The sequence below is a fragment of the Schistocerca nitens genome, unplaced genomic scaffold (assembly GCF_023898315.1).
Source record: "Schistocerca nitens isolate TAMUIC-IGC-003100 unplaced genomic scaffold, iqSchNite1.1 HiC_scaffold_340, whole genome shotgun sequence".
Classification (NCBI taxonomy): Eukaryota; Metazoa; Arthropoda; class Insecta; order Orthoptera; family Acrididae; genus Schistocerca; species Schistocerca nitens.
In genome coordinates, this window is record NW_026045874.1 from 112,747 (window position 1) to 121,644 (window position 8,898).

Consider the following 8,898-nt stretch of genomic DNA (forward strand, 5'->3'; position numbering starts at 1 on the left):
CTCGTGATGATTATTTCAATGTCGACAGTTAAGACTCCAGCAGCGGTTGATACAATATACTGGAGGATATGGGCAGGACATCCTATTTGTTCTACATTGTTTTCTAGCTCTTTAACACTTTCGCTGCGGCTGACGCTTACAAGCGTCTGCGCCCACTGTCCAATTACTCAGTCTAGTTGCAGCTTCTAAGCTAGCATCAAAGAGTGTAAACTTTTGTTTTGTGTGGTCAGTTATCGAACGTATATTGCCCGTAATGGCGGCTAATGAACCGACACCTGGACCTTCCAGTGTGAAAAGGAGCAGGAAAAGTGTTAAACTGACAGAGGAACAGTTACTTAGTGTACTAGACGCCAGTGAGTTTCTGCGTAGTGAGTGCGAGGCATACCACGGAGATTGTCATTTAGAGGCCGCAGAAGAATTGTAGAGTGATGATAGCGTGGAAGGACAGCTTTCGAATCTGTTTCGTGACACTTCCGAATCTGACGATACGTATCACGACGATTGTGTGGAAATCGACGACGAAAAAGAGCCCGACCTGTCACTCGGAGATAATCCAGTTGAGTCCTGGCATAAAGAACCACATAATGTGCAGTATCACCCATTTACGAAGGAAGAAGTTTTGAAAATTCACCCTGCTGGTAATTCTCCTATGGATTTCTTCAGATTATTGGTAACAGACGAAATGTTGCAACTTGTAGTTGACGAAACGAACGATAACGCAGACAACATATTGCTGAGCTAAAATACAAAAGAGGGATCTAGGAACTGTAAATGGAAAGCTCTAAGTATAGGCGAATTACTAGTTTTCCTGGGTGTTTCGTTACATATGGGTAACGTTAAATATCCGCGATTACAAGAGTACTGGAAGAAAGAATCGCTGTCTGAGAATAGAGGAATAGCGATGAGTATAAGCAGAGACCGATATTTGATCTGCATTTTGCAAAAAAATCCACTTCCAGGAACCCCGAAACCAGACGATCGTTTACACAGGGTGTTACAAAAAGGTAAGGCCAAACTTTCAGGAAACATTCCTGAAAGAAAAGACGTTATGGCGACATGTGTCCGGAAACGCTTAATTTCAATGTTAGAGCTCATTTTAGTTTCGTCCACCTACGCTCAATGGAGCACGTTATGACGATTTCATACGGGATACTCTACCTGTGCTGTTAGAAGATGTGCCTTTACATGTACGACACAACATGTGGTTCATGCACGATGGAGCTCGTGCACATTTCAGTAGAAGTGTTCGTAGGCTTCTCAACAACAGATTCGGTGACCGACGGATTGGTAGAGGCGGACCAATTCCGTGGCCTCCACGCTCTCCTGACCTCAACCCTCTTGACTTTCATTTATGGGGGCATTTGAAAGCTTTTGTCTACGCAATCCCGGTACCAAATGTAGAGACTCTTCGTGTTCGTATTGTGGATGGCTGTGATACAATACGCCATTCTCCAGGGCTGCATCAACGCAACAGGTATTCCATGCGACGGAGGGTGGATGCATGTATCATTTTCAACATTTCCTGTAACATAGTGTTTGAAGTCACGCTGGTACGTTCTGTTGCTGTGTGTTTCCATTCCATGATTAATGTGATTTGAAGAGAAGTAATGAAATGACCTCTAGCATGGAAAGTAAGCGTTTCTGGACACATGTCCACATAACACATTTTCTTTCTTTGTGTGTGAGGAATGTTTCCTGAAAGTTTGGCCGTACCTTTTTGTAACACCCTGTATAAGATACGACCTATATTGGACTATTTTAACACGAGAGTGCCTCAAGTGTATTACCCGGGAAGAGATTTACCAATAGATGAATCAATGATTCTTTGGAGGGGAAGACTGTCATTTAGACAACATATAAAAAGCAATCGTAATAAATATGGCATTAAGATATACATGGAATCAAAATTTTTCCTGAATGCAGTCGATTAGTTGCTTGTTTGAATTGTATTTTTTGTCACATTATCAACAAATCACGAACATCTGAATGACGCCTGTGACCCCTACAGGTGTTTTTGTGGCGGCGTTCGTAGCGACAAACAACTCGCTGTAGAAACGGCTTACGAAGTCACCGCCACACTTTTAATAGCGGGCCGACCGGTCCGCTGGAACAGTGAACAGAAAGATGAAAACCCAAACACTCTGATTAAATAAAAGTCGGTACTTATCTTTATTAACGAAGATACAGAAACACAGTAGTGAACTCCGTGTCTACAGAGATCTGTCTAGTTAGAGTCGGAGCGGCTAGGTCAGCGTCGGCTGACGACAAACAACAACTCTGCTGCGATGAACACACAACTGACTAGCAAGTACACAATTCGGTGGCGAGTATACAACTGAGCGGCGAATACAGAACTGTCCTAGCGCTCGCCCAGCAGTTTTAACTAATGAAGACGCCGGCTGTGAAAGCCTACACGTTATGATTAGTTCGTATTTAGTTTTCCCACGTGTTTCGGTAGGTTCTAAACCGAATCATGGTAGTACCACATGTAAGGTATTTCTCATTTATTCTTTGCTCCCAGTTACACATTTTTAATTACATTGAATGTTTGGATCGCTGATTGGGGGAGGCTGACTGGGAAGCCTCACGCCACTTCCCCTTCCCCCATCTCTCCCTTCTTCCGACATATACGTATTAAAATAAAAAGACCGCAATTAAGAAACACATTACTCTGATACGTGGCACTGAGTAAATACAACTAGTTAGGTAAATTTTACATTTATCAACAGTTCTTTCCTTTTCAACTTATTGCAAAATTTTAGATGTTACTTATTTCGTATTACGTTGTTTTAGATCTGAAGATGGTCCAGAGAGCGATGGAAACATTTAATGTAATTAAAAATGTATAAGTGGGAGCGAACAATAAATGAGAATTATCTTATATAAGTACAGTTGCTCACTCTCTCTAGACGATTATGTCGGCTCTAGTGATAATATCTAGCTGTCTTGAAACAAACGTGGAATCGTTTCTTATGTAGGTGAAGCTGCCCTGTGAACGTAACGCTTTTACTACGGGTATGTTTCCAAATTTGTCACGCGCGTACCAACTCCTTTAACGGAAAAAGTTTCCACATAAACTGCAAATGCTTTAATTTCGCTTTACTGCGTGTGCCGCGATGCCCGAATATCTTCCACACAAATGAGTCCTTGCATGTTCGTTGTCATCTAAAAGAAATCGTGAGCTCTTCAGAGCACCGTTCGTCGTTATAAAACTTGACGCCATTTTTAACTTAACACTGTCCGTCTAGATGTGTTTCAAGCCGGAAGAGTGCAGAAAGTTGAAATAAACAGTTCACATAATATGCAAAAAACTGGCGATTTCTCAAATTGGGGACCAATCAAGAATGGGGTGCCGCAAGGTTCGGTCTTGGGTCCTCTGCTGTTCTTAATACATATTAATGACTTGCCATTCTATATTCACGAAGACGCAAAGCTTGCACTTTTTGCCGATGATACAAGTATACCTTTCACACCCGACAGACAAGAATTAACTGGTGAAATTGTAAACGATGTTTTTCAGAAAGTCATTAAGTGGTTCTCTGCAAATGGGCTCTCATTAAACTTTGACAAAACACAGTATATACAGTTCCACACAGTAAATGGAATGACCCCATTAATAAATATAGACTTCGATCAGAAATCGGTAGCTAAGGTAGAATATTCAAAATTTCTAGGTGTATGCATTGATGAGGGGTTGAACTGGAAAAAACACACTGAGGATCTGCTGCAACGTTTGAGTTCAGCTACTTATGCTACTAGCGTCATTGCAAATTTTGGCGATATACATCTGAGTAAATTAGCTTACCACGCCTATTTTCATTCTCTGCTTACGTATGGCATCATATTCTAGGGTAACTCGTCATTGAGTAAAAGAGTGTTCATCGCACAAAAGCGTGTAATGAGAATAATTGCTGGAGCTCGTCCAAGATCATCCTGCAGACACTTATTTAAAGAGCTAGAGATCTTCACTGTAGCCTCACAATATACACTCCTGGAAATTGAAATAAGAACACCGTGAATTCATTGTCCCAGGAAGGGGAAACTTTATTGACACATTCCTGGGGTCAGATACATCACATGATCACACTGACAGAACCACAGGCACATAGACACAGGCAACAGAGCATGCACAATGTCGGCACTAGTACAGTGTATATCCACCTTTCGCAGCAATGCAGGCTGCTATTCTCCCATGGAGACGATCGTAGAGATGCTGGATGTAGTCCTGTGGAACGGCTTGCCATGCCATTTCCACCTGGCGCCTCAGTTGGACCAGCGTTCGTGCTGGACGTGCAGACCGCGTGAGACGACGCTTCATCCAGTCCCAAACATGCTCAATGGGGGACAGATCCGGAGATCTTGCTGGCCAGGGTAGTTGACTTACACCTTCTAGAGCACGTTGGGTGGCACGGGATACATGCGGACGTGCATTGTCCTGTTGGAACAGCAAGTTCTCTTGCCGGTCTAGGAATGGTAGAACGATGGGTTCGATGACGGTTTGGATGTACCGTGCATTATTCAGTGTCCCCTCGACGATCACCAGTGGTGTACGGCCAGTGTAGGAGATCGCTCCCCACACCATGATGCCGGGTGTTGGCCCTGTGTGCCTCGGTCGTATGCAGTCATGATTGTGGCGCTCACCTGCACGGCGCCAAACACGCATACGACCATCATTGGCACCGAGGCAGAAGCGACTCTCATCGCTGAAGACGACACGTCTCCATTCGTCCCTCCATTCACGCCTGTCGCGACACCACTGGAGGCGGGCTGCACGATGTTGGGGCGTGAGCGGAAGACGGCCTAACGGTGTGCGGGACCGTAGCCCAGCTTCATGGAGACGGTTGCGAATGGTCCTCGCCGATACCCCAGGAGCAAGTGTCCCTAATTTGCTGGGAAGTGGCGGTGCGGTCCCCTACGGCACTGCGTAGGATCCTACGGTCTTGGCGTGCATCCGTGCGTCGCTGCGGTCCGGTCCCAGGTCGACGGGCACGTGCACCTTCCGCCGACCACTGGCGACAACATCGATGTACTGTGGAGACCTCACGCCCCACGTGTTGAGCAATTCGGCGGTACGTCCACCCGGCCTCCCGCATGCCCGCTATACGCCCTCGCTCAAAGTCCGTCAACTGCACATACGGTTCACGTCCACGCTGTCGCGGCATGCTACCAGTGTTAAAGACTGCGATGGAGCTCCGTATGCCACGGCAAACTGGCTGACACTGACGGCGGCGGTGCACAAATGCTGCGCAGCTAGCGCCATTCGACGGCCAACACCACGGTTCCTGGTGTGTCCGCTGTGCCGTGCGTGTGATCATTGCTTGTACAGCCCTCTCGCAGTGTCCGGAGCAAGTATGGTGGGTCTGACACACCGGTGTCAATGTGTTCTTTTTTCCATTTCCAGGAGTGTAGTTACTCGAAGTGGCCTACAGCAATGTAAAAATTGGCGCTGTAATGGGAAAAAATTTGGTCAGCTTTACTGATAATTAGTGAATCGAATGTACGGGGTGTTCAAAAGGTCTCTCCGCAGTGCCGTATGGTTGTTCGCCTGCCTGGGTTACTTCCCTTCAAGTGGACTCTCCCAACATTCCACTGTTTCGTTTATCTCAGCCAGCCTCAGTAGCATCGTTGGTGTGTGTCGTTACGTGTTGACGTGAGCGTTCAAGTTTACTTCCCTTGTTCGTTTGTTTCTTTTTTGTTACTATTAAAATGCTAACCATTGAAGAATGTGTGTTTTTAGTCGAACAAGTGTTCAAAGCTGGCGGTAAATACACAGTTTCGGTTCGTCAAACATTTAATTCAGTTTGTCCGGAGACAACACTCGCACATCACGATACTGTGCGAGATCTGACTAACAAATTTCGAAGTACGGGTTCAGTGACAGATGCACCGAGAAGTGGTCACCCTAGCGTTTTGTCTGAGGATAAACTGCTCGATATTTCCTATAAAATGTCCACGAGTCCGAACAAGTCAGTAAGAAAACTCGCTCAGGAAATCGGCGTTAGTGTCGGAACGACCCACACCGCTGTAAGGAAAAAATTAGAACTTTTCCCATACAAAGTAGTCGTGCGAGAACTCAAAAATACTGATCATGCTAAGAGACTTCATTATTGTCAATGGATCCAAAATTTCGTTCGACAAAATGGAAGGGGTATTCTTAATGAAACATTTTTCAGTGATAAGGCATGGTTTCATTTATCCGGGTACATGAACTCGCAAAATTCTGGTCTGTGGAATAGTGCAAATCCATTGTGTATTCATGAGGAAGCACATCATTCTGTGAAAATAGGAGTTTGGATTGCAATTTCTAGACGTCAGATTGTGGGTCCCATATTTTTCAACAAAACAATAAACGCACAACGATACTGCAGTGATATTCTGTAACCATTCATAGCCGGCCGTTGTGGCCGAGCGGTTCTAGGCGCTTCAGTCCGGAACTGCGCGCCTGCTGCGGTCGCAGGTGCGAATCCTGCCACGGGCATGGATGTGTGGGATGTCATGAGGTTAGTTAGGTTTAAGTAGTTTCTACGCCTAGGGGACTAATGACCTCAGAAGTTAAGTCCGATAGTGCTTAGAGCCATCTGTACCCATTCATAGGAGAACTTGTGTTAAGTGATATAGTGAACGGTTATTTTCAACAAGATGGTGCAACCGCGCATGCAGCTCGCGTTTCAATGTCACTGCTTGCTGATGTTTTTGGTGATCGCATAATTTCACAGGGACTTTGGCCTCCACGATCGCCTGACCTAACAAAATGGTTCAAATAGCTCTGAGCACTATGGGACTTAACTTCTAAGATCATTAGTCCCCTAGAATGTAGAACTACTTAAACCTAACTAACCTAAGGAGATCACACACATCCATGCCCGAGGCAGTATTCGAACCTGCGACCGTAGCGGTCGCGCGGTTCCGGACTGAAGCGCCTAGAACCGCTCGGCCACCCCGGCCGGCGCCTGACCTAACACCACCTAACTTTTTCTTCTGGGGTGCAGCGAAAGCAACTGTCTATAAAAACTGTCCAAAATACATCGACGAATTGAAAACTGCAATATGCACTTTCACTGCTCCTGTTACAGAAGAGATGTTACAGTGTGTGTTTGGAAACATGATCAGACGAATGGAATTGTGTATTCAACAACAGGGGCGACACTTTCAACATTTAATTTGAACATTTTGGAGTAAAAATTAATATTCAATAAATCAATAACTTGTATTTCACTGAGTTTCATTTCGGTATACAGGGTGCTACAAAAAGATACGGCCAAACTTTCAGGAAACATTCCTCACACACAAAGAAAGAAAATATGTTATGTGGACATGTGTCCGGAAACGCTTACTTCCCATGTTAGAGCTCATTTTATTACTTCTCTTCAAATCACATTAATCATGGAATGGAAACACACAGCAACAGAACGTACCAGCCTCACTTCAAACACTTTGTTACGGGAAATGTTCAAAATGTCCTCCGTTTGCGAGGATACATGCATCCACCCTCCGTCGCGTGGAATCCCTGATGCTCTGATGCAGCCCTGGAGAATGGCGTATTGTATCACAGCCGTCCACAATACGAGTACGAAGAGTCTCTACAGCTTTCAAATGCCCCCATAAATGAAAGTCGAGAAGGTTGAGGTCAGGAGAGCGTGGAGGCCATGGAATTGGTCCGCCTCTACATCGGTCCCCGAATCTGTTGTTGAGAAGCGTACGAACACTTCGACTGAAATGTGTAGGAGCTCCATCGTGCATGAACCACATGTTGTGTCGTACTTGCAAAGGCAGATGTTGTAGCAGCACAGGTAGAGGGTATCCCATATGAAATCATGGCGGTGAATCGAGGAAGTACAGTACAAACTGACGAAACTAAAATGAGCTCTAACATGGAAATTAAGCGTTTGCGGACACATGTCCACATAACATCTTTTCTTTATTTGTGTGTGAGGAATGTTTTCTGAAAGTTTGGCCGTACCTATTTGTAACACCCTGTATATTCACCGCGGCATACGGCACGCGTGGCTATCATACGGCACTGCGGAGAGACTTTTTGAACACCCAGTATCCACAAAACGGGATCTGCATCTTTTCCAAATAACATTAAACAAGTCCGCGACACGGCGATTACACACTTCGTAATTTCAAAGGAATCCCACAAGCCAAGGTCACTCAACTTTGGCTTGGAATGCACCGGATACACACAATCGATGGTAACATTTGCAATGCAATGTAAGAAAACACACTGTGAAACCGTTTACTAGTATTCAGACTTGAGAATTGTTTTTACTCCATCGAGATCATAGTCATATCTGAAACAGTTTTGTGCTCCACACAGTGAATTACCTGCTCTGTACTCGCAGCACTGCGATCTCCGCCACGCCTCGCCAGCGACTGCCTGGCTGCCCAGCACAGCGCGAGAGCGGCGCAGCTCTGTCGTCACGTGACCCACTCTCTGGACGCTGGCGGAAATCGCGAGGTGCGGCATCGGCGTTGCGTAACGCCCTTCTGAGAAACCAGCCGACTCTTCCTTCTGCGAAACACTGCCGTCGTTGAAACTTCCTGGCAGATTAAAACTGTGTGCCAGACCGAGACTCGAACTCGGGACCTTTGCCTTACGCGGGCAAGTGCTCTAGCGACTCAGGCGTGCTTGGGTAGCTCAGTCGGAAGAGCACTTGCCGCGAAAGGCAAAGGTCCCGAGTTCGAGTCTCGGTCTGGCACACAGTTTTAACCTGCCAGCAAGTTTCATATCAGCGCACACTCCGCTGCAGAGTGAAAATCTCATTCTTGAAACATGCCCCAGGCTGTGGCTAAGGCCGGTATTACACTATCAAATTTCTTTGTCAAAGATTTGATCAAAGATGTGATCAAATATTCCATCAAATATATTTGACAAAGATCTTTGACGTAGCGCTA

The 8,898-nt window shown here is 45.6% G+C and overlaps 1 protein-coding gene across 1 annotated transcript in view; it reads right to left on the bottom strand.

Moving 5' to 3' along the window:
* Nucleotides 1-8,374, bottom strand: part of LOC126227761 (ankyrin repeat domain-containing protein 2-like) — a 32,126-nt gene extending 23,752 nt beyond the window's left edge. The window contains exon 1 of the mRNA XM_049942247.1: nt 8,329-8,374. The gene's annotated coding sequence lies outside the window, so the exon portion shown is untranslated. The remainder of the gene's footprint in view (nt 1-8,328) is intronic.
* Between the last annotated feature and the right edge of the window lie 524 nt (nt 8,375-8,898).